The following is a 24241-nucleotide window of genomic DNA, read 5'->3' on the forward strand; positions in this document are numbered from 1 at the left end:
CATGACTTCAGCATGCCAGGTGCCTAAACTCTGTCATGCCTTAATCGAGGACTTTTTAGCTCAAAGGATGTTGGAATTAGGCCTGATTTTTTTTTTTTTTTTTCTTTAAACTAGGATTTCATACATTAGTCTGTGCTGGACAATTACACTGCTCTGTCCAGGGGGCCTTGGGAAGCCCAAGGGAAGGAGTAGAATGGGACTGTAAAGCAGCAGGGAGGTGGTCTAGTGAGGAGAGTAGCTTGTGCCATCCCAGCATTTACCCAACTCCTGCAGTCTAATGGGAATAATTTCATTTCCTTCTCAGTCTAAGAGAAACAATGAAAAGCTTCGGTATGTTGGGGGTGAAGCACAGTAATGTACTTTTCAAAGACAGGCACGTACAAGGACATTAGGAAATGTTTGTGCTCTGTAAAAAAAAAAAAAAAAGGGAATTGTGGAGAGATACAAACAAGTAGTTATTTGACCTACTAAACAGAGGAAGAATTGTTTTCTCTGAGCCATCTTTTTTTTTTTCTGTGTGTGGTTTCTTTGGTGTCTAATAATACCTTGTAGTAATTTGCACTAATTTAAGTATCTCCTTCACTAGTCTGCCCATTTCCATGAAATACTGGGTGAATTCAGTATCTTTGAAACTTCTGTCAAGTTTTGTGAATTGGCCAATGGTTTCAAAAGGCATCAGTGAGAATGGGTAGTTTGTGTGAATACATAAGCCTAGTTTCCTTAGAAAACCAGGATAAAACGTCATTAAAAAAATTAATTCACTACCTGCAGCAGAGCAATTGCAGCCAAAGTGAGTTACCAGTTTAGAATCTGGACTGATATAAACACAGTGTTTTATGGTTTATGTATTAAACACAGTTGTTACAAAGTGTTTCTCCTATCCATAGTTCCTAGCATAATTTTTCCTAGCTGTAAATTGATAGCTGTAATAATTTTAAGAAAATATAATGATACTTTATAGACTAAGGTGACATTTACAGAAGGCTTTGTAAATTTAAGATACATCTTGAGTTTCCTCCCCTAAGAAAAAAAAGAAGCATAGTCCAAGAAATTTGGAAAATCATGAACCTGAAGCTTGTCCCGTCTTTGCAAAATGTCTCAATTGTTTTGAGTACGAGCCAGACAGCATCAGCCTCTGCTTGAAAATATTTTACAGTAATGCTTCACCTAAAAAAATAATTACAGAGAAGTCTTTTAAAACATTTTTGGGTGGTGGGGGAAGAGCAGATTTGAATATGTGATTCTTTATTGAATCACCTAATGCAGTTTATTCTAATCAATACTCATCACAGGTAAGAAATAACTGCTTTATTTTGTCTTGTAGACTGCAAATAACCCTTCTAAATACTAGTTCAGCAGGATACATAAACATTTTTCTGGCTCTAAGCATGTGACAATTTCCAGTGAAGTCACTCATGTGCTAAAAGGTTAGCTCATTTTTTAATATTCATAATTACAAAAACCCCGCAGTTAAACCATATAAAACTGATAGAACTGTGATATTCTTCATAGCAGTCATGTTACAAAAGGAATTAGCCAATTAACAGGCAAATTAAGCAATATATAATTTGGGCCAATCTAATCTTCATCATCTTCATTTTCTAACTCCTGTGCACAAGTATATGAACTCTCTAGGACAGAAGAAGTAGGACCTGTCTTCTAAAATTAGACTTATGTCACCACGTGGCTTTCATTGAAGGCTCTGTATACAGCTCACATTTTCCATTTCGCATCGATTATTATTTTAAATGGGGATTGTTTCCATCTAGATTATTTTAGCTTCAGAAAAAAATGTAGCAACTAATTCTTGTATAAGAAGAGAAAGTTTGGTTGGTGGTTTGTTTTTTTTTTTTTTTTTGTCAGGGGTTAGAATTTTGCCCCTCAAGCTACACATTTTGCAACTTTTGTGACATCTTTATTTAAGTATTTTGCACCTTGTACCATGAATTGTCTGAATACCTACTGAATAAGGAAACTGGCTGTGAACAAAAGAGGCCTGGGTGTAAGTCTGCATGTGGGATGAATATCAGTCTTGCTCTGTATGAACTTGCTTGAATCAGAATGATTTGCCTTGCTGCTGAGCCTGAAGTGCTTTCAATGCTACATTTACACACTAGCTAGGCCACTGTTTGAGGACTGAAACCTACTTTAACTTTTATACCATGAGTGCTTTTCATGTGCATTATTTCTGCCAAGGCTGATGCTACTGCATCACAGACTGTATCACTGGTACATTTTGTTCTTTGTCTACCCGTGAGGGAACAAACGCATTCCAGCAGCATCCTGAGCCTGCGCTGGCTGGTCACGTAGGGCTGTAGCTAGCACCATTCACCTCCTCACACCGTGGCTCCTCCTCCCAGTTCCCTCCAGTCACAGTTTGATGCCAGGCTACCTGACACAAGGTGCACTGGCTAAATTAACTGGGGTAAGTTCAGCTGCATTATCCTAGCTGGAAAATTCATTTGCAAAACATAAACTCTTACAGAGGGTTGAAGAAGTCCTTGGAAGAGGAGAAAGATTTTTATATGTGCCCAGAGGGAAAACCAGGAGGAAACATAAAAGGATCATTTGGTTTTACACAAAATAATGAGCACAATTTAACCTGTCGATTAGAAGTACAGTCATAATCATGTATTGAACTATGTAATATGCAATGCAAACAAAAGCTCATAATGCCTGGCCTGATAAAGCCCAGAAAGGCTGTAAGCAAAGGGATTCCAGTTTCACTTTGAGACACATGCATCCTGCAGACACCTAATTGCCTTGTATTACACAATTGTCCAGAGACAGATGCTCGAAGACAAACATTGTGCTGCAGGGGGTTAAGGAATATGCTGTCACATGGTATCTTCATCTGCCTTAACTCTTGGGCTGTAGCTATGAGGTCAGAGCTTGCTGGCATGTTTTGCACAGATTTTCAAGCTGTACTCTTTTTTTGTATTCTCACGAGTTTTATTATATAAACACTTTTGACAAAGAAAAAAAAAAGCCAGAGAAACTGTAGCTAAGAGCTATTAAAAAGACCAATTATAGTCTGTTAAAGTGGTGTTTCATCACCTCAAAGGTAGTGGAGTCCCCATAGAAGTAAGGGTCTAAAAAACTGGTTGAAAGCAAAGGTGGATCTGCTTAGTGCGGATCTGAGGAGAGCTAACAATACCATGCCTGTGTGTGTGTTTGTGTGTGTAGGTGTGGTTTTTTAAATACAGAGGGTAAGCAATCTCCCAACCTGTGGAAAACCATAGAAGAGAACAAAGATACCTTTCTGTAATGTGAGTGGGAAGAATATAATAGTGTGAGGAGTATTACTTTACAAATAACACAGACACAAATGGACAGAATTAAAATTTTTAAAAATTAGGTGATTTTGTGTGTAATTATGTTTCTACAGCTGCAGCTTGAGAGTCACAGGAGATGTATCTTGTCCTACTAAAGAGGACAGAGGGCTTCAGTAGTTCAAGCCTGAATGCAGGGAGGAGCTAATTCCATTGCAACATGAGTAGCCTACTGCACACATTTTGTTATTTCTGTTAGTGCTAAAGCATAGCTGTACTGTATTTACCCTGCCTCTCCTGGGGACTAAAAGAGACCTCTCACACAGCAGAGAGAAAATCTGTATGAACCATATCTGAAAGAATGGGGGAAGACCACTAAAGGATGTACTGGTGTGTGATTAACAGCAGAAGAACCTCTGAGAGGCATGGTGTTTCTTAGCGGTAGGCTGCAGTTTCTCAGCAAGACTTCTGACTAGTTTGGAAGAAAAAATCAGGTTCATGCAGTACAATTACAAACAAATACAAAGAAGATAAAAACATTGGTCTTGTGATTTTTGGCTTCTTTCCCTTCCTTTTTCTGCCTCCTTTCCCAATTCTCGGATATATTTCTGGTCATTGTCCAGCAATTCATTTTTCGCATCTGTTCATTGTTCATTTGCTTGCCTGATGATTCTGCATTCAGTTATCTTTCATTTTTCTCTTACACTCCTTTCTCTTCTTATTTCTTGCTCTGTTTTCCTCTCAGTTGCTGATTTTGCTTCAGTTTCATTGCCTTTCTGCCTCTGTATTTCTTCTTCTTTTTTTTCTAGGTTTGGTTCTGGTCTCTCCATGATTTCCATGTTAACTGAAGGCAGAGTTTCAGCTGGTATAAGTTGCCATAATGGTCCTTCTGCTTACAGAACTCTTTGCTCAATCTTCCTGAGAAGTCAGCTCTTCAAATTCCTTAGAAACATCAAGGGATTCTCCTTTACTGAGATGTGTTCAGCCACCTCACATGAAAATGTGATCTCCTGTCATTGTTGGATCCACTGGAAATCCAGCATCTCATGCTCACGAGGAATGCCTCATACTTCATAAGATTATGAATCACTGTTTTGCAAAGCATAATTTAGGAGGTTGCAGTTATTTGACAAGTCCTTCTGATACATCTGCAATTGTAGTGTGATTTCAACTGCTTTCAAAATCTGAGACAGGCTATCTGCCCTTCTTGCCTATTTTCATGCTATCTTCTGCCTGACCACCTGAATGCCAAAGGACCTGGCTCAGAAGAAAATCATATTTCTGCAGGATATGAGTGTGGACTTGAAAAATGCCTCACTGTTCAGTGGAGATCTCACTGTGATGTGAGAAGTGATACCTTTATAACTCAGTACAGAGCCAGCATGTATTCATTCTACCCTATGTTTCAGAGAAAGAAAATCAAGCAGCAAGCAGTTTGCACTTGTTTCTTACTCTGTGTAAGATTAGCATGAACTCTGATAAATTTATGGCAACATAAATTCATTGATTAGGAACTCCTTGGGGGTCCATATAGAAAGATAATTCTGTCCTTGGCTGTGTCCAACTGCCTTTTGGAATGGTCTTTCTTTCCCTACAAATTGTACAGGCAACTGAAGTAACTCAGTCTATGCCACAGAGGCTTTTTTCCCAAGCGAGGTAAGAAGAATCTCACTCTTCTCAAGCTGTCTGCAGAACTACTTCCCTCTCACCTGATACAGACTTGTCTGTAAGTGGAATAATTTCTATGGCACGTGGAGTGATGCCTATGCACAGACTGAATCAATTATCGAATGTTGTCAACAGGGTTATGGTTATTATAGTAATATAAATGTAAGATTGTTCTTGAGAAATTATTTCAGAATTTAGGAGTAGCTGATCTATAGTACAATTGCACTCTAAAGAAAATTAGATAAAAACAAACAAAACTCATACAAAATAATTCAGTGTTATGTTAACCTTTAATTTGGCTTTCAGTCCTTACCAGTTTTACAGTACTTTCCAGTGCTTTCCAGTCTCACAATTAGATTTTTCAAAATATGTAATTAACAAAGTCACTGTTGATATCAGCTGAATTTTGGGCCCATTGTCCTTTAGTGTTATGGGTGACCTCTTCTAGGCCATTTCCTTGAAGGAATTATTATGGGGCAAAGTAATAGCTCTTCTGGCAGGTCAGTTTTTGGATGGTACAAAAACTATAGGAATACCCATTGCCTTTTTTACTGGTCTCACAAATAGCTCCTCAGAGTAGGTCTGAAAAAAACATCAGCCCAGATAAAGTTTTTCAATAAAACCAAAGCCAGCTTAGCAAGTGTTACATTAGAAAGCAATTGTTCTGTGCAGTATAGGCAATCAATTTCTCCATATTTCTTTCACTGGAACTTAAAGTTAATGGCACATTGTACAATGGTGAATTCACATAATAATATCGCCAAGCCTTCTTGCAATTAATCACACACTTTTTTAAACACATTTCAATATAACTCTAGGAGAAGTTTTGGAAACTTTCTGGACATTGCCTGACAAGCCATTCTGCTGACATGTAGGCTGCAGCTGTACCACCTGGAGAGGCAGACCAGTGTCAAACCAGCAGCTATTGGGACTGTGCTGCACAGACAGCTTTGGGCAGCTCCACAGGACGATGATGTTGGGCCGCTTTCACCATATTCCTCTCCACCACAAGGATTTATCCCTTTCAGTTTTGCAAACTGATGTTTGGCAAGCATATAAGGCTAAAGTGTACTCTGTTTTTACTACCTGAGAGTCCTCTTTACATGAGATGGGTTTAAGAGGTGTGATTTACAGCAGACTGTGATTCAATTGCCTCCGTTCACTCAGTGCTTCTCTCCACAGCTGTGCCCATGATTGACAACAGCAAGCTGTGCCTACCTGCTCAAGGCTTAGCTGCCTTTGAAACCTAAACCAGTTTTTCTGATCATTCCCTTATAAAAATCAGAGGACCCCAGACTCTGAGTTGAAATAGCTGGCACTCAAGTAGGTGGGGCTATACTGGTATACACAAACTAACAAAGCCTTGATATAAGGAACACTGCTTGCCTGAAACAAAAAAGCCCAATGTTTGGGGAAAAGCCTGGGCTTCACTCTGTCCTCAGAAGAATTATCCTGAGGATGAATGGTCTGGAAGAGGGATCTGAACACAGACTTAGAATTTGCCTTCCCACCATCTGGCACAGGAGAGGATGGGCAGCCCTCAGTGCTTCCCTAGGAGGACACGTTGCCTCCCTGGAGGGAAGGTTTGTTGCTGTGATCCAAAACATTTTCATCTGATTCCTCCCTCCATCTCCAGTGACTGCACATTATACTGACCAAAAATGTTACCCCATGCAAACAAGCAAAAATCACGTGCATGTCTTCATGTGCATAACTTATATCACATCTGTTGTCACCAGGAAAGCAAAGTGCCCTGAATACTGGTGCCATGCACATCCTCTTGCTTCGGTGTCTTTGGCAGGGACTGGTTTATCAAGGCTAAGCTTTATCACTGTTGTTTTCTATGCAGAAAACAACTGCAGATTTCCTTTTGATTTTATTGTATTGGAAGATGGACTTCCTATATATAGTCAATGAATATCTGCTTGTATCATTGCTGATAAAACTCCTTCTTTGGAAATGGAGACTATTTTTGTTGTTGAATTTTGATTGTGCCAGTTAAGACTGTAAAGGACTTCCATCTATTTCCCATTCAGAGCATCTAGACTCTGAGCAAGTGTATATAGGCTTTGTTACTAGGTATTTCTAAAGGCTTTTTGAAGCATAGGTGAACCAGGGCTAGATTCTGCTCTTTCCTGTGCCTTTATCCCTGCTGTAGTGGGGTTACACTTGTGTAACTCAGAGCAGAATTTGTCCTCACAGATGGGCGTAACTGCATTATAAATTAGAACATGATACAATATGTAACCATGACAAACGCTCTATTAGGAGACCAGACCAGACTTTGGTGCCAAACTTGCAATAATTTACCATCTGGCTGGTCACTTCAGGCTTCTTTGCAGCAAATTTTAAAAAAAATGAAAAACTGGGACTGTACATTTGATGCTAAGTATTGGACTGCTGTATTTGCATAGAAGTGCTTGTGTGGGGCTAACTGCAAGCTGACTGACAGCTGGGGTCTTGCTTTATAGACATCAAGGCAACATTTTTGTGGCACTCTATTCCATGATGAATGAAGGGAAGGAATAGCCTTCCAGCTCTGAAGTTTATTTCAAAGTCCTTTCCTTACCTGCTGACTAGTCCTTCTGCTGGGAAAGGGAGGATGCCATTAGCGAAGGGCAGACTTCAGAAGAGACAGGCTTGGTTCACCTAAGCACCCATTTCTGGGGTTCACACTTCGAATCCTGACCTGGTTTGGTCTGGGAAGCCCAGAGCATCAGTGCAAATTAGAGCTTCTATTCATGGATAAACTTGGAGTGGAGTTATCCCATCTACTATACAGGTGATTCCTATGGTAGAAATCTGTCACTGGTTTGTTCTTCACAGTCTGTTCAACTGGTCATAACAGTCCCGTTGGTGTAAGAGCAAAAGAGATCTATGAAAACTTTAAAGTGGACTTGCGTTCCCTGAAAAACAGAGAACTTCTAAGAGAGATGAAAGAAATACAAAGAATTCTTCTGGCAAACAGGCCAACAAAACAACCCCAGCGTTGCAGGTGGCCTGGCTGCAGCTCTGCGTGCACTTCCAGCAATCCCCTGTAAGTCCAAAGGAACTGCTGAGCTCCATCCCAGCGCTACAGCAGGAGCCAGAGTACTTCCAAAGGTAAGGATCATTATTTTCTGTGAAAGCTTTACATGTTCTTCACATACAAAATGAGAGTTCAGCAGTTTCAGCTGCGTCTTCCAGGTTCCCACTTCTAATCTTATCTGGAGTTAACACAGTGTGTGTGTACAGGAGAAAGGAAAAAGAAAAAGGGAAAAAAGAAAGTTAGAAGAGATGTTATAAAGTGTCCACTGTGAGACTTTTCGCTGACCTTAAACTGCTCTGTGATTAAGAGAAGCCTTCTCTGGTGATGGCTGATCTGCCTAATGAGACATTTCTCGCAGCAAAATACAAAGTACCATGGGTGAGGGGTTTGAGTTTGGTGGCCTGCGGGTGTGAGCAGCTGGGCACTGCTGCGGGTCTGTGCAAGAGCTCACTGGACTTGATGTGGGCTGGAACAGGCCTTTAGTCTGGATGGGACTAAATCAGATCACACATTTCAGGCTGATTCACATGCAATCACGGGATATACAGAATTATGTTTTCTGTCAATTTGCATGGGCCTTTACCTTCAAACAACTGCTTTTATTTCTTTGAATTTAGGAGATCTTCCTGATGAGATCCAGCAGTGTAATGTCTGAATCAGACAGGTAACTCCCTCCAGGTGCCCTCTTCAAAGCAGCAAGTAACAGTTTGTCCACACAGTTAGTATGGTGCCTGAGTTCTCAATGGCAATGAGGTACCACAATTTCCTTTACATCACCAGGGCATTGCTCTACTTTATGACGCTTTACTGACCCTTGTTCTAGTTGTGCCGGGTTTTTTTATGTGTTTTCATTTAAAAAGTATTAAGAGAAACTTGGCAAAATTATTTGGCTCAACTAAGAGCTACAATAGCTTAATCCAGATTTTATTATACTGAGATTTCATTATTCAAAGTGAGTCACTCTGCAGTAAGAAGTGAACCTCGAGGAGCTTGAGGTTTTGCAAATCACAAACTAATTTGGGATTTGTGAATAGTGAACCTTTTACCACTGTGGTATACACCCATTTATTTCTGCAAGGGAGTGGAGAATTAAAAATGCTGGCTAAAGTGAGCCTTATGTATGAGGGAGAAAACTCTTCGCCAGAGCTATGCTGGCAGAAGTGCATGCCGTACACATGGCAGGTATGCTGTATTTTCAGACGAGAAGTTCTGTCTCTTGCCCCCTCATCTTTTCTTTCATGTTCTGTGTGTACTGATTTTTGTAACACCTACTTCTTGTTCCATTTTCATCATGCTTTCTTTTTCCCACGGGCTTTCTATTTCTCCCCACTTTCTTCCAGCAAAACACAAACTTAATAACATTCAAGTTCATCACTTAATACCAGAGCGCTCACATGGGTTCCAAAGAAGAAAAGTGAATTTACTCAGTTTGACATCAAAGGAAGGACATGACGTAGGACCCTGTTCAGCAAAATTGTCAGGCACATGGCACGTGGCTACAGGGATAATCCTGTACTAGAAACCAGGCAGGTGTTTAAACATGTTCCCAAACCATGTGAGTCAGGGCCATGTCTAACTAGGCGTAAACCCACAATACAAGCTGTTCCAACAGGTGCAGGATTTCATCCTTTCTTCTGCAAGGGTCACACCAACACAGGGGAAGCGATGCTGGTGAATTTGGGCAGGGACCCGGGCAGAGCGAGCACCAGCATACTGTGGGCAGGTAGGAGCTGCCTTAGTGCTGGGACTGTGAGACCCAAGCAGCTGCTGGCCAAGCTGTTTTGTTACGCCTGCCTGGGCTTCTGGAGTCCTGGGGCTCCCCAGGATCTGCTGCATGTCTTCATTCTTCCTGAACCACTCCTGATTATCCTGAGCCACTTCCTAGCCACTGCATCCTTCTGTCTCTTTGGAAACAGGGGTTAAAAGACTGGGTTATTTTCTATCGCCTATCAATTTTCTCTTCCTATGAGCTGGATAGCATGAGATCCTGAAGCCTGTCATTGCAAGACCTATTTGCCAAACACTGGATCATTCTCAGGCCCTCTTTTTACTTCTCTTCAGCATTCCCACATCCTTCATGAAGTGTCATGTCAAATTCACCCAATTTCTTTAGCGAAAACCACAAACAAACCCCAAATAGGAAAAAAAAAATAAAAAGAAAAAAAGGAACATTTCACTTCGACTGTCCTAAAGTGAAACATTCCTGGTTTTGAAATTCATAGCAACAAACAGTTCAGAGTGTGCCTGAATTTTATTTAAAAGAAAATGGAGTTGTTTCCCTTTTGATCAAATTAAACATCTCACTTGGCCCACAATGTTTTCCATCCTCAGTATTTTTGGTGTACTACAATCAGATTGATTTGAAGCGATATGAGAATTTTATTATGACCTGCTAGTTTACTGAAGTGCCATGAATATTCTGCCATTCTTGCTTGGAGCCCCGGAGGAGGAGGCACTGCATATCATAAGGAAATAAGAAAAAAATCCCCTTTATTTCAGTCAACTGACAAAGCAGCTTAACATACCTTGCTATCCGGACATTATCTCTTTAAGTTTACAGAGAATATATTTTATTTTCTATGTCGCTACCAAATGACCTTCCATTTTTGTTTTTCACCAGTTTACCCATCTTAGTTTAGTAAAAACCAAGTAACTATCCCAGCTGAGAACTGTTTATGTTAGTGCCAATAGTCATATGAATTTCACATAATACAGAATAATTAAAGCAATGCTTTCAAGTTTCCACATGAGGAAGAAAGCCATAGGACACTGGTCAGTCATATGTTTTCATACTTTCTTTATTTTTAGAAACTCCCATAAATCAAATTATTAATAAATAGAGGGAAGAGAGACATGCACAGATTATTTTTTTAAAAAAAGTTTTTATCAGTGGGATTCACATACTACATTTTCCCTTCAGGGAGAGATGACACTGGGGTTTGGTGCAGCCTTCTGTGGAAAGTTTTGTTCCTCAAGTCCACATTGTAAGGGATAGGTCTGCCCTGCTCACACACTGTCCAGATCTTTGAGGACGCCCATTCCAGGTCTGTGTGAGGATGGGTTGTTCTTTACAATGCAATTACTAGAATTTTGTCTCACCTGTTTTAAAATTCTCCAATTAGTAGGAACTTGTGCTAATTCCTCTTGGTGGTTACTTGCAAAATCCACAGCAGAATTTTCTTGCTCTTGCAGCTCGTAGATGTCTTAGGACCTTCTTTTGCATCTTTGCATAGAGGGAAGAGTTCTCAGAAGCTAATGCAGCCCAATGAAATAAAAAGGCCTCCAAGAGTAACTGCAGTTACTTCAGTTCGGTGACTACTGGCTGTGTAATAGTTGAACATATGCTCAAGTGTTTTGCTGTGCTATGGGCTAGCTCTGGATGGATTTATTGCTGGTAATTTGAGGAAGGCAATATAAGTGGGAGGTAATACCAGCTCGAATTCCTCATTTGTGAATTTCTCCTTCCAGGTCATGATTAAAAAGTGTGAAGTATTATGCAAATATTCAGAAGCTATTTGAATTTATAGGGTGAGAGAATAAATAGCTACTCATTCCCTTCCTCCCTCTTGAACCTCAGGTCCAGACAATGAAAATATCAACACAGAGCAATGTATTTCTGGGAAATCTCATATGGTAATACAAAGAGAGTGAAGGAAAGATCTAAATGGCACAGAATGAAATACTCTATAAAAAAGCACGTGGTCTGACACTGACCTCTTTCTCGGGTATCGCTAGCACTGTATTTTAAATGATGCTAGCTAGTATTTTTATTTCCTATCCTTTAGTAGTTCTGATCTTCATATTATTTATTGCCAAAACAAGTTAATTTAACCCTTTTCTTTTTGAAAAAATAAAAGATTTTATTTGGCACTGAAGCAGATGCTTTACTGAGAGGCTAATGTAGCTGTAATGCATGTATTGCTATGAGTATACAACAGTCATTTTTTAAATTGTGTCCAAAAAGGCAGCCATATCTTTTCTCACCAGATTTATTGTGCTGCTTATTGCTTAATAGTCTGTTATTTTCCAGATGTTCAGTAATTTATTTTTCTTAATATTTGTTCCATTACTACTAGATACAGTAGTCAGATTTATGAGGGGGTAATTTCTGGGACCATTGAATTTCATGTTAATTGCTACTCATTTTTGTTATTATTATTATCAAAGCATCTAAAAGCCCCACCATGATCAGGGTCCATTGTGCAAAGCACAATGTGTACATTTAGGAGGAGACAAGATTAAACAGCCCAGTATAATAATACAACCTCCCCTTTTACTGAAAATCGGTGTTTTGCTTTCCTCTAGCACTGTAGTTCTCCCAGTCCCTCACAATAAGGAAGAATTATTGTCATGGCAAATTCATTGAGTAATATCTTTGATACACTAGCATGAACACCATGCAGCCAAGAAAATGTATTCATATCTCGCATAATCCCTCTCACATTCTTTCACAATAGCTTTTACTGTCTGGTGAGCATATAAATGAATTTTCTTAATGTTTCTAGTTAGATGTGAATGTTAGAAAGGGGTCAGCACCTTTTTGGAGGGTTTATGAACACAGACTTATCCCCTCAGCTCTACCTCACTCAAGTTGTCCGTTTTTCTGTTTGCTCCTGACTTCACTAGCTTCAACAGTGTAGTGAGGGGATATTGTTTTTGACAGCTTGTTCAAGGCTATCTGAAAGCTTGAAATGGACGGCACTGAAGGAGAACATAGTTGTCCTAGTTGTGAGCCACAGGGTGATGGCAAATCTATGGTAAATCTGCCAAATAAGTGCAGTTAGCTCTGGCTGAGCTTTGTTCTGCCAGGCCCAAAGCCTGGTTGTTTAGGGTTATTCAGACACCGCTACAGCTACTTGTGATCTGTAGGACAGATAGATACACCCTTTGTCTCTACTATCTCTCTTTAATTTTGCCTTTGTTTTTGTCTGATATTATGCCATAGGCTGCTTGTGTCACCTGCCTGAAGAACATCTCCAGGCGACTACAACTGAGACCTAAGCTGGACTCTGAGCAACTATCTCTGACACATACAGGTAGAGTTGTTTCACTGTGTCCTTCAGTGCCTTAATTTAGAGCTACAAGCTTGGGATCCCATGATGGAGCCCTTTAGAGTAAAGATGCTGCTGTCTTTTTCTCTTAAACTCATGTTTTGAAGCTATAACCCATTTTGAGGTGCAGAGGAAGGAGCTCTGGACTGTGACTCCTCAGTCAGCTGCACAATGGGAGATGCCAGTTTGCCCAGACTTGGCATGAACATCAAGAGGACAACTTAGCTTTGCTGCCAGCCCACAGAGCTTCACACTTGCTCCTTTTGATTGGTGGTCTTTTAGCTCTATCAGTGGCGTCCAACCTTTTCAGCCTGGCAGGCCACAATAGCCTTAAACTACTCAATAAGCTGTAGCTTGCGATAACCAGAACAATTCTTAATACTCATGGACAGTTCTTGGGTAGCTCATGCACTATTCAGCCCATGCATACAGGCAAGTCCATGTGTCCTGAGCAGCGTCTAGGAAAGTAGGAAGCTATGAGCATGTGGCTGCCTGAAATAGCTGCCTTCAGTCTGCTTCTGCTGGAGCAGACTGCAAGAAGTATTCTCATGGCAGAGGCCTGTGTTGGCTTCCCTCTTTCTCCTGAGAGCTTCTTGGAGTCAGCACCTGGGTACGTTGTGAGCCAGATGAATTTCTCTGGCAGTGGTGGTAGCTCAAGAGATTTCTTAGAGGCTGTGTGCCCCATGTGTCCCTAGGAGGATGTGATGGGAGAGGCTAGCAAATATCTCAGAAAGGAGACATGTAAATCTCCCAGGAGCTGGCTTCAAATGTTCAGAATTGTTCTGGTAGGCTGTAGATCTTCATATTCCTGTACCAATACCCCTCATTGCCATAGATTTCAAACCTGCAATGCCAACAATGTGGGCAAAAAAATGCTCCTCCTGGATAAATCTGGGGTGTGTTGTTTGGCTATGTAATTGTCAGTGGGACCATCACCAAAAGCTAATGGCTGTCTTGATATTTAATTTCTAAGGCAATTTCCTTGGAGGCAATGTAGCAAGCTCCTTCAATAAGGTGTCTCCATCTATGCTCATGGAGTTTGGCCCAACATTAAGCTCATTCTGGCATGGCAGCTGAAGAGTCTTTGAAATATCTCTTGACTTGAAATCATGTCTAGTGACTATATTAGCCATGTTAAACAAGATGGCAAATTTATGCATCTTCTCAAGTTTCTTTTTGAGAAAGGAGCCCAGTACTAAGAGTTTCTTGTAGTCCAAGGAATGTGTTTTCCACATCTGTAAATTTCACACAAGAAGCAGTGCAGTCATGTAGTAGCATAAGTTTTGTTCCCCACAACTTCCCAGCAGTGGTTTTGCATCCACAATTAAGATGTCTCTTCCTACCACATAACTTGTTATATTATTTGCTAATGACCCAAATGTTTCATTTTTCTGACATGGAACCCAAGGATACTATCATTATTTCTTACAGAAAGTATGAAACCACGTGTCAGGCCTCAGAAATATGTGGGATTTACCTCTAAGTTAGGCTTGTATTCACTTCTCTGTGTTGTTGTCAGGACCGTAAATCAGACTGGCTGAATCCTGGGGCTAGGAAAGGCTGCTGTTCCTTATTGGACCCAGGTGAGTGGTAGCTTGCATTTTTGGAGTCTGGGTGAGGTGCTCACTTTGGTGAAAAAGCTGTGAACACACTCACAGTGCCTATGAGCCACAGAGTTGAATTACAGCTAGCAGGGGTCAAAAACAACAGCAGGAAATATTAAAACTATAAGTAAGTGAAAGGGTATTACTCTACTCCAGGACCTGAAAACATTCATCACAGGAGTATACACATGTAACTTCTGAAAGGGGACTTGCTTTCTGCTGTTTTGCCTCTAGCATTGTCTGTGAGCATTTAGGTATCATTCCTGCCATACTGTTGAAAGTGGGGTCTCCTCCCAGGGTTACCTCTTGCATTTTCAAAGAGCTGGTGTTGACTAACAGCTTTCCCTAGGAAATGAGCTTTACAGCCTGGGATCCTTTCAGCTGACCCTCTCTGGGCAGTGGGTATTTTTGCTTGCTAGGAGATCTGGAAATGCGTTCAAGTGTATGTGTCTTGTTTTGCAGCACACTGCTCAGTGCCAAACACTGCATGCTTTACTTGTCTCAAGTTGTTACATGTTGCTCTCTAAGGGTTTGGACTAATGTTAGTTTTTAATTCCACCTCCTTTTCATTCTTTCTTTCTCTTTTTTTTTAAAAACTATTTTTAACCTGGAAGCACAATAAAATGGTTAGAAGTATTCTAGACCTTTTTTAATTTAGTTACCAGGTCTCTGCACATACAGTTCTTATACAAAAGATTTTCAAATAATTGGTCAAGAGATGACTTATACATTTAGCCACCTTGGTTAGACACTGGCAGCAGCAGCTAATTGGAACATTGAAAGGATATGACAAATATTATAGAGAGGTCATCTTCCTACTAAAATCAACTCAGATTATAGTAAAATCAAATAATGAAATTGTAGCTTACTTTCTTGACATGAATCCTACTCTGGCTTGGTATTCATCTACTATTTGCCTTGATTTATACTTTCAAAGGTTTATAATCTTCCTTCTTCTTCCTCAAATTTCCTGTTATGTTTCCAGGACTCTAAAAGCTGCTGAAAACTGCAAAGATTTTTTTCTGTTCTGTTGTTGTTTTTCTGTTTTGTTTTTTTGTTTGTTTGTTTGTTGGGTTTTTTTGTTGTGGTTTTTTTTTTTTTTAATGTTTTTAAACCTGTTTGACTGATCCAGAGTTCAGAGTCAGTCTCTTTTCTCCAGGTTGCTATACCCTTTTGACAAAAGCTTTTACAGGTAACAACCCAAGATACAGAAACACAGACAAATTCATTACTTAGCATATGGAACAATCCCTCAAGCACTGCCCATGTGCACTTTCTTACCCTGTGATAAGCCGGCGTGCTTTCCCTGCCTTTGAGTGGAGATGGGGACAGCTAACCTGTGCTGGCTGTGGGAAAAGCTCAGCATGTGTGCAAGCCCTAATCAGAGAGCAGCTGACTGGCTGGAAATGCACACCCTAGTTTACATCATGGTAGATGTTCCTGTTCATGTCCCCGTGGGTATTTTTGAGACCACACTTTTCCCTTGTTCCTGTTCCTTGACCCCATGCGGTTCTCGTATGGCTGGGATTCATTTCTTGGCCAGCTGCGGAGATCTGTTGCTGGACTGAGCCTTCCTTCCTCCCACTCCCTCTCCTCTTCACCAGCACCTCGTCTATGTTGGCATCCTCAGTCTCTTCTGTTTCTCCTGTGTCCCAGACAGCTGACTTCCCTTGGTTTCCTTCCCACTCAGACCACTGGCTGCCTTCCTTGCCTCCCCTGCAGTGCAGCGCTGTTGTGTTTGCTCTCCCCTGCTCCTTGCCCATGAGGGGTGGTGGTCTCTGAGGGAGCACGGTGGATGTCCTAGCACAGCCTGGACCCTGTGCAGTGCCACTCCATCTTAGTGCCTTACAGCCATGCTGTGGACTCAGGAAAATCCATACATCATTCCGTCTTCCTCCTTTGTTCAACAGCTATTTTCTGACAGAAAAGCAACAACTTTCTCTGTACTGTAAACCCACTGAGCTAGCAATAACAGTTTTATAGTATTGCTGTCCTTGCTGTTAACAGAGAAGTGTTAAGTGTCTGTGTTTCTTACTTGGCTACAGGCCACTCTTTCAACTTCTAGTGCAATTTTTCTTTTGACATTCAGATCTGCTCATTGTAAAAACAGACCAGGTACATTGCAAGCTTTGGGGTAGCCTTAAATCTTATTGTGACATTTAGGGTATTCCAGACTTTGCTAATGGACTTATTGTTTCTTTCCATTGCAGCTGATTCTTTCTAGTCTGACTCTGCCAGTAAGCCCTGTGCAATTCTCCAGCCCCAACAGGGATTTTTCTAGTGTTGTCTGCAAAGGACTGAGAGAGAAGTAGGAACAGGGGGTGACAAAAGGGACATGCATGGTGAAACAGGATGAAAAGGACAGGCAGGATAACCAGGAGTAGGTGGGTGGCAGGGAAGTTGCCTCTGACCATAGTTGTCTCATGTAGGAGACAGCTGTATTTTTTTTTGATTGTTCATGCATGTTGCCTGCTGATATTTCAGACATGTCAGTGGATATCTTCTCATGGTGGCAATGAGATATATGGGCCTACATGTGACAGAGGTTGTGGGGAGACAACTGACCTTTGAAATCAAGACAGTCAGCTATCAGAGGAAAAACAACACTACTGTACTGTCTGTTAATTTGGACACGGAACCATATTGGCCAACCCAGCCTTAGAGCTGTATGAGACTATCACGTGGTTCTAAGGACTTCTGCTGCTGTCTTTGAGAACATGACTAGTATTACAGGATTGGAGAGACCATTGGGAATGGCTAGAATAACCCTGTTGTGTGTAAGAAAAACCTAGGCAGTTTATGAACCTTTCAGCAATGAGAAGGCCTGTTCACAACCTTACAAGAAGGACAGATGTTTTCAAAAGCCTGGAGGTAACTCTGGGCTAGGGTGTCATGGAGATCATGACATGTCCAGATGGCCATGATGGCCATGATACCTATGTCCCATTTCTCAAGCTGTTGCCCCACAGCCACACAGAAGTTGCTAGGAGGGAATCCTCTCCCTGGGCTTCATCAGCCCTTTGTAGCCTGTCCTGCCCAACAGCAAATCTGGGACTCAAGGGGAGGAAAGGTTTAAATAGAAGAGGGTCAGGTTGTTTCAGCAAGAGGTTAACTCCCTCTCTCATGTCTCAGGGAAGTTTGAAGCTCCAAGGACTTCATTTTCACCTCAAAATTGTTATTGGGTGACTACCCTGCTGTAGAGATTTCATAAGATTGTAGGCAGGATTGGGAGTCTCTGGTGAGCCACCTTGCAAAATCAACAGAAGAAATGATGCATTAATGTACTGCTTACAGCACTGTCCACTTCCCCGCGTCCTACCCATTGTACAGGGAGCTTGTGGCAAGCAAGGACCAAGTGGGCTCCAGGAGGTGCCTCATATCTAAGTGGACTGAGTCAAACCGCCCATATGGAGGGCTGTTGGGATGCTTCATCTTCTTCCACTAAAAGGGATTAGGTGAAGCAGCATTAACATTTCACTAGCCAGCTAACTGCTGGTCTGGCAGATAAGCGGGAAATAACTGAGTAGTGACACTCCCTTATGCACAAAGTATCTGTCCATCTTTCCCACTCTAACATAGCACAGAGGATGACAAGCACTATACTATCTCACCTAATACTGTTCATTCTTAGATGGCAAAGGAATATTTCTTCTTAGCCTGCTATGCAAAATCTCTCATAAGAGATAAACGTTTGCTCTTATCAGCAGGGTTTACTATGAAAAATTGATATTGCTTGCAATAAGCTAAGCTTTTTATTCTTTTGCTTATATTTCTTGTACTTATTTTAGGCCATTGTCAATAAGACACATATTGAGAATTTCAGTGGTGTTAAATATGCTCAGTTGCCACTAACTATGCATGAATGTGGGTATCTCATGCTTTTAAAGCTCAGCCCTTAGAGGAGCATGTGTGTAAACAAACGCATGCAGTGATAAACTGTGAAAAAAAGAAGTATTTGCAAAGTGGTTTGACTCTTATTCTCAAGATATGATCTGTCTGCAGTGGAATTGTTGGCTTCTCTAAAATTATTGGTACCTGGAAATCTCATGCAAGAGATCAGCTGAGTGACTTTCCTGATCTCTCCTATTCCAAGATTAGATGCACTGGACTGTTGCAATGCAGGTGGAGGTGATAAATGTGTGCGTCACTCTGACTAATTCAGCCAGAAGGACGAAGGGACTTAGGATGGAAGCATTTTTAAACATGAGTCATCCAGACACAGTGATGATTTTCTGTTCATGCTGTGCAGGATCTACTTTCTGCTAGAAAACACAAATATGGAAACCATAGACCTATCTCTATAAGAAGTCATATTTTGCCAGTTCTAGTAGCTGTAATTTTCCAATACCAGGTGTTCCAATACTACTGGAATTATTCCAGTGTTTATTGAATAGTTGAAAAACGGTAAATTTCCAATACATTGAAATAGTTCTTATATTATTGAAATTCAATGAGTTGGACACCCAACAACAAAACTAAAAAACCCTTGGTTCCGCTTGAGTAGTCCAAGCTAATCTAATGGAAGTCATGCAGTGAATATGTTGTAAGAAAAGAATACCCCCTAATACTCCCCATGTCTGTCAGAATGGGAGAGGAGAAAGCACTTAACTGACGCAGACCTTCAACTGATGAATCTTGCATTGGGTCAGCTCTTAAAGAACCGAAGTTGTAGAGTCAGTTATCATGAAATCAAGTCAGTTTGCTTCCCATTGCAGTGATTAGAACTGGACTGGAAGATTCCTCCCACGGTTACTTTCAGGGTTGATTGGCCCATGGACAAGACCTGTGTGATCCAAAGCCCAATGGTTGAGTTACTGGCTTGGCACATAGGAAATTTGGTTTCAAGTTCCTGCCTTGCCCAAAGCAGACTTGACATTTTTCATTCCAAACCTTTACTGTGTTTCAATCTGGATGACTTGAATTTAGGACTCCACATGCCAAATGCAGTACCACAACCATCAGGGTATGGAGCATTTGTCTTTAAATGGAAACATTTTCATTAAAACCCTAGCGCTGCTGACAAAGCAACCTACTTAGATGAAATGGTGTTCACTGATGTAGGTAATTTCTTGGGTGAAATTACTTTCTTGAGAATAGAACCATCCTGGACCTGGTGCTAGCTGAAATACAAATGCACTTTGGTCATGCCCTTTGTCCTGCTGGAAGCTGGAAAGAGTCAGTGAAGACCCAGGTGGGAAGACCTCTTGACCCCTGAAATCATCCATGGCCTAGGACAATTTTTAAGAAGAGTAGCACCAAGCAGCTGCAAGTCGTGTGATCATCTGTCCCTTGGACCAGTGCATTAACATAGTCCTTCCTCTGCACAAAGAAACAGGCCACCTCACCTTTTATAGCTGTGCGGACTGGCCAACTTGCTATAGGTGACCTACTGAAGTGGCAGATAGATCAATCTGAAGCCAAGCTATTTTGCAGTGAAATTCATTAGTATGAGTTGTCTGTCCTAAGAATAAATCATCTCTGGACAGATTATGAAGTCCTCTCTCAGTCTGTTTTTGTTCCCCTTTTAGTCAGGCAAAACCACTGCTGAAGTGAAGGTAATTTTCTTCTCTCAGAGGAAAACAGCAATGATGTCAGGATTTGGCCTGGTAAAATAATGGTAATTCTCTGCATTTTACAAACTCTGTCTATTTGATGATCTCAATCTATTTAAAATGTGTTAATCGGGCTTCAGTACCTGTATGTGAGCTGGATGGCAAGCAGATGTGTTTGCAAGCTAAGGCAGAAGGAAACTAAAGGCTGTATCTGTGGTCATGTCATAAGCTGACAACTTTTCAGTCATTTTTGCCAGTGGTTGGTCTACTGATTTCAATTGACTCTCCTCAATATTGATGAGGTAAGGAGGAAAACATGAGGATGTGTGTGTATATATATATATTCTTTTTATATATTTATATATAAAATAGTGGCTCAGCACATCCATGTACAGACGGGTTTTAAAGAAAAACGTAATGATTCAAAGGGCCAATTTTAACTTTGCTAAAAGCAGCTAAATGATGCCCCTGCCTTACATTAAACTGTGCTGCGATCAAAGAGGGCAGATGCCAAGTACTTGTGGTTTTACAGCTTTCAGATAAATATTGCTCAATCTCATAAAAAAGAGCACGAGAACAGTGAGTGGATTTTTCCTTTTTTGTTTGTTTGTTTGTTTATTTATTTCCAATATGCTTTACAGGTAAAGGGGGTATTGCTGCCAGTCCTTCTCAGAGTGTCTGCAGAGCATTCATCTGTGAATGCTGCTTGACCTCAAATCCAGTTAATTTAGGTTGGCACGCTTGATCGCAAAACGTTTTATGGGCTGGCAGATAGAGCACCCTGGCAGATCTGCTGTGGAGCTGCCAAGTTCCATACCCAGCTGAAACTTTTTTTAATTCAACACTGACATTTTTAAATAACAGTGCAATTGCAAAACAAATTGGCAGGTAGTTATGAACTGAATACTGCCTGGGGCTCTGTCTTTTCATTTTGCTGACCAGTGTGCCTGGTCTTCAATTTAGAAAAGCACCCAGTAGTTAAAAAGCACTGGTGAAACCTTGTAATGCAGACCTAACCGCATTGTTCATGGAGAGGGAGATGCTTGCCCTGACTTGTTGATCCTTATAAACTGGTTAGCTTCATGGTGGAGGGCAACATTTAAAAGTAAAAGTGCTCCAAAGTGTCTATCTGTTACAGCAACCACCTAAGCATGAACCTTCTTTGCAAAGTTTAAGTGTTTTGCCCCAGGTCCTATGTGAAGCTTCAAGGAATTTTTGAATATTAAACTGCAAGGGCCCTGTTGGGTCAATGACTCCCAGTGCTCTGCTATCTTGAGCAACCACCTCATATGATCTCTTTTCCTGGACAGTAGATTGCATCAGATACATGTGGGCCATCTCCTATAAATCAACATAGCTCTGCTGAAGCTGATCTGTGAAGCTCCAGCTTTTGCTGCATGGCTTTGCAAAAATCCTTGCTGCTTCACCTATACATGTACATTGCTGTCTCCCTAAGCATAGTAACCAGAGGTTGAACAGGATGTTTAAGCCAAGTAGAGGCATTCAGGTTATCTATCTCACAAAGTCCTGCATTACCACTGCATGAAGCCCGTAGCTGGTCAGTCTTCTATCAGTCAGTCTATGAATTAATCAGTTTATCTGTCCATAAACCAAGGTGATATGTAGTGATACAACCCAAAAGCCAAAAATAAAGTGTTGTGTTTGGAATGTTGCCTCACATGGGCTTTGATGACCCAATGGAGGATGCAGCTTTCACAGGCTGGGGTCTTCAGCTGGTTGTCTTGTAGGATGGATAGAACCCATGAAGCACCAATAATATCATCTTTGAAGACATTTCAGTTGCCCTGAACCAGGACAATCCACGTGTGGATCTACTAGGAGAAGGAGCACCTCAGAATGATGTAATTCTCCAGCCATTATCCCTGAGTGACATTCACACACCTTATGGTCATGTGTCATATGGTGTGGGTGTGAACTGTGCCCTGTTTAGTGGGCATCCTTTGTTAACACAATTTACTCTGCAATGCGGCCACAGAACAGAAGGTGCCTTGCAAACTCCATGAACATCTCCAGTCACAGGACTTTGTGAGTTACACCACTGAGATGTGATGTTGAGCTGTGGGGACAAGAGGAGTGTATCTATATGTTATGGGTTTCCACTTACCTGTGAGCTCTCCAGATCTTAGCAGTCACTGTGGCCATGATAAATCCTGTTGTGGATGCTTTGAGGACAGCATCTTTGTTGACTTAGGTAGTGCAGTCACTTCCTTAAGGGAGAACTGCCCAGGACATTTACCAACACCCGTACTTCCTAGTTAACACTGCAATAAAAGCTGTTGTAGTCTTTAGGCCACTGGCATTATAAGTGATCTATTTCTAAACATTGTCTGGAAACTTGAGTCTGCCACCCCGCTCAATGAAGATGCGAGCATAAGGGTATTTTCATCAAAAAGAGTTTCAAATAAAGCACTAGGTACTCTAACCCAGGACAGAAGAGTCAAGGATAACACAAAGGACTATCCTTGTCTCTCCTGCCTCTTTTGTATCAGCTAAGGGCAGCAAAAAACATTTGGAATATGGTGTGAGAGGCCTCTCTTCCCAATTCACAGCATATCTACAAACAGTGAAGAATCCAGTCAGAATATAGGAATCTTCAAAGAGTTTGAATGTCCCTACTACTTGCTGCTGGAATTTATATTTATTCCTAAAACCATATGGGATAAGATACCTTCTCTATTCCAAAAAACCTCATTGTGTATTAATCTTGAGCGAATATGTTCAAGACTACTGATTTTTCAGAAGGGCTTTGCTCACTCTAAAAGTCAACTGCATTTAAAATGTAAGTTTTAGGCAGAATCATTAGTTCCTCCAGAAAAATGGCCTCTGTATACATGAGAAAAGGAACTCAATTTCAAAGGAGACAAATGTACAGTCTCCTGACATAAAAATCGATGTGAGTAGGAGATATACCAGACAAAAAGATGCTAGTTGTTGTGTTTCAGCAGGACAGAAGTGTTTGTGAGAATATTTATGCCACAATTTTATGGCTGTGTAGGATGTTGAGGTTTTGGTCACCTGGTGTGTACTCATCATTTTGCCAGCACTGAAAGGAATGTCTGAATCTCCTTCTTCATTAATTCAGTTATGTTGGTCCTTGTAATCATGAAAGTTCATGCAGTGTGTTATGACTCTAAGAAAAGTTAAGGAACCCATTGCTTTTTAGGTCGAAATCTTTTGTTTCATGGCTTTCTCAGAAATGTGAATCATCTAGCATTGGGTGAGTCTTTTGGTTAGTTGTCTCTACACATTGACCAGTTCAGCTGATTTATGGCCACATGAACCCTTTTTGAAATTTCTGGCTAAGCACCATAAAAGTTCTAAAACAATCTTCGAGGTTTTGAGTCCCTCTCCTTCTCCTCTAGGGAAGGGAAGCTTGTATAAATGTGGTTATTCTAGGAAAGCCTATGGTTTTAATTTCTCTCCCAAGGGGGTAGAGATGCCTTCCAAACCTAGTATTGAGAAAAAGGGCCAAAGGAATACCTCAGGAAAGAAGATACAGCTTGTGAGGCTGGTCTGCATTTTCTCTCCCCAAAGCTTTTTGAAGGACAAGATATGAAGCTGTGAATATCTGGAACTGTCACCTGGACACTTTCTTTCCTTTACAGGGATCTTTCTTGCAAGTGAAATATTTGAAGCTAGCGAAATCATTCCAGTGCACCCACACTGAGGGGGTGGAAGAGGTATGTGAAAATTAAATGTATTATTTGGAAGCTTCTCTGGATGCTTCTTGCTTTCCTAGGGGGAGGTAGGACCTAGAACTGTTTGGTCCTATCTTTTTTTTTCCCCCTTAATTGGCCTTAATAAGATTTATCAACCATTTCTGTCCAATCAGTGTGCTGACACATATTCAAAACCAGTTCTGTTCTGAGGGTAGGCTGGTACTTGCTGGCAGGTAGGCTATAGAAACATTCCACAGCTCTCAGTTTCAGGCTCTTTTCACACTCCTCTGGTGTTCCCAACAAAGCCCTCTTGCACATCTCACGTGTCAGGCATATCAGCATGCACCAGAATTCTTGTTTTGACAAGTATTTCCCTCAAAAGCCTG

At 41.0% G+C, this 24241-nt stretch overlaps 1 long non-coding RNA gene across 1 annotated transcript; it reads left to right on the top strand.

Annotated features, from left to right (window-relative positions):
• The first annotated feature begins 11243 nt into the window (after nucleotides 1-11243).
• Nucleotides 11244-23858, top strand: LOC141920155 (uncharacterized). Its single transcript, XR_012622233.1, has 4 exons — nucleotides 11244-11392; nucleotides 12914-13004; nucleotides 14539-14602; nucleotides 23802-23858. It is a non-coding gene; the product is annotated as an uncharacterized LOC141920155 (long non-coding RNA).
• The last annotated feature ends 383 nt before the right edge of the window (nucleotides 23859-24241 follow it).

Source organism: Strix aluco, chromosome 2 (assembly GCF_031877795.1).
Source record: "Strix aluco isolate bStrAlu1 chromosome 2, bStrAlu1.hap1, whole genome shotgun sequence".
In the NCBI taxonomy this organism is placed as follows: Eukaryota; Metazoa; Chordata; class Aves; order Strigiformes; family Strigidae; genus Strix; species Strix aluco.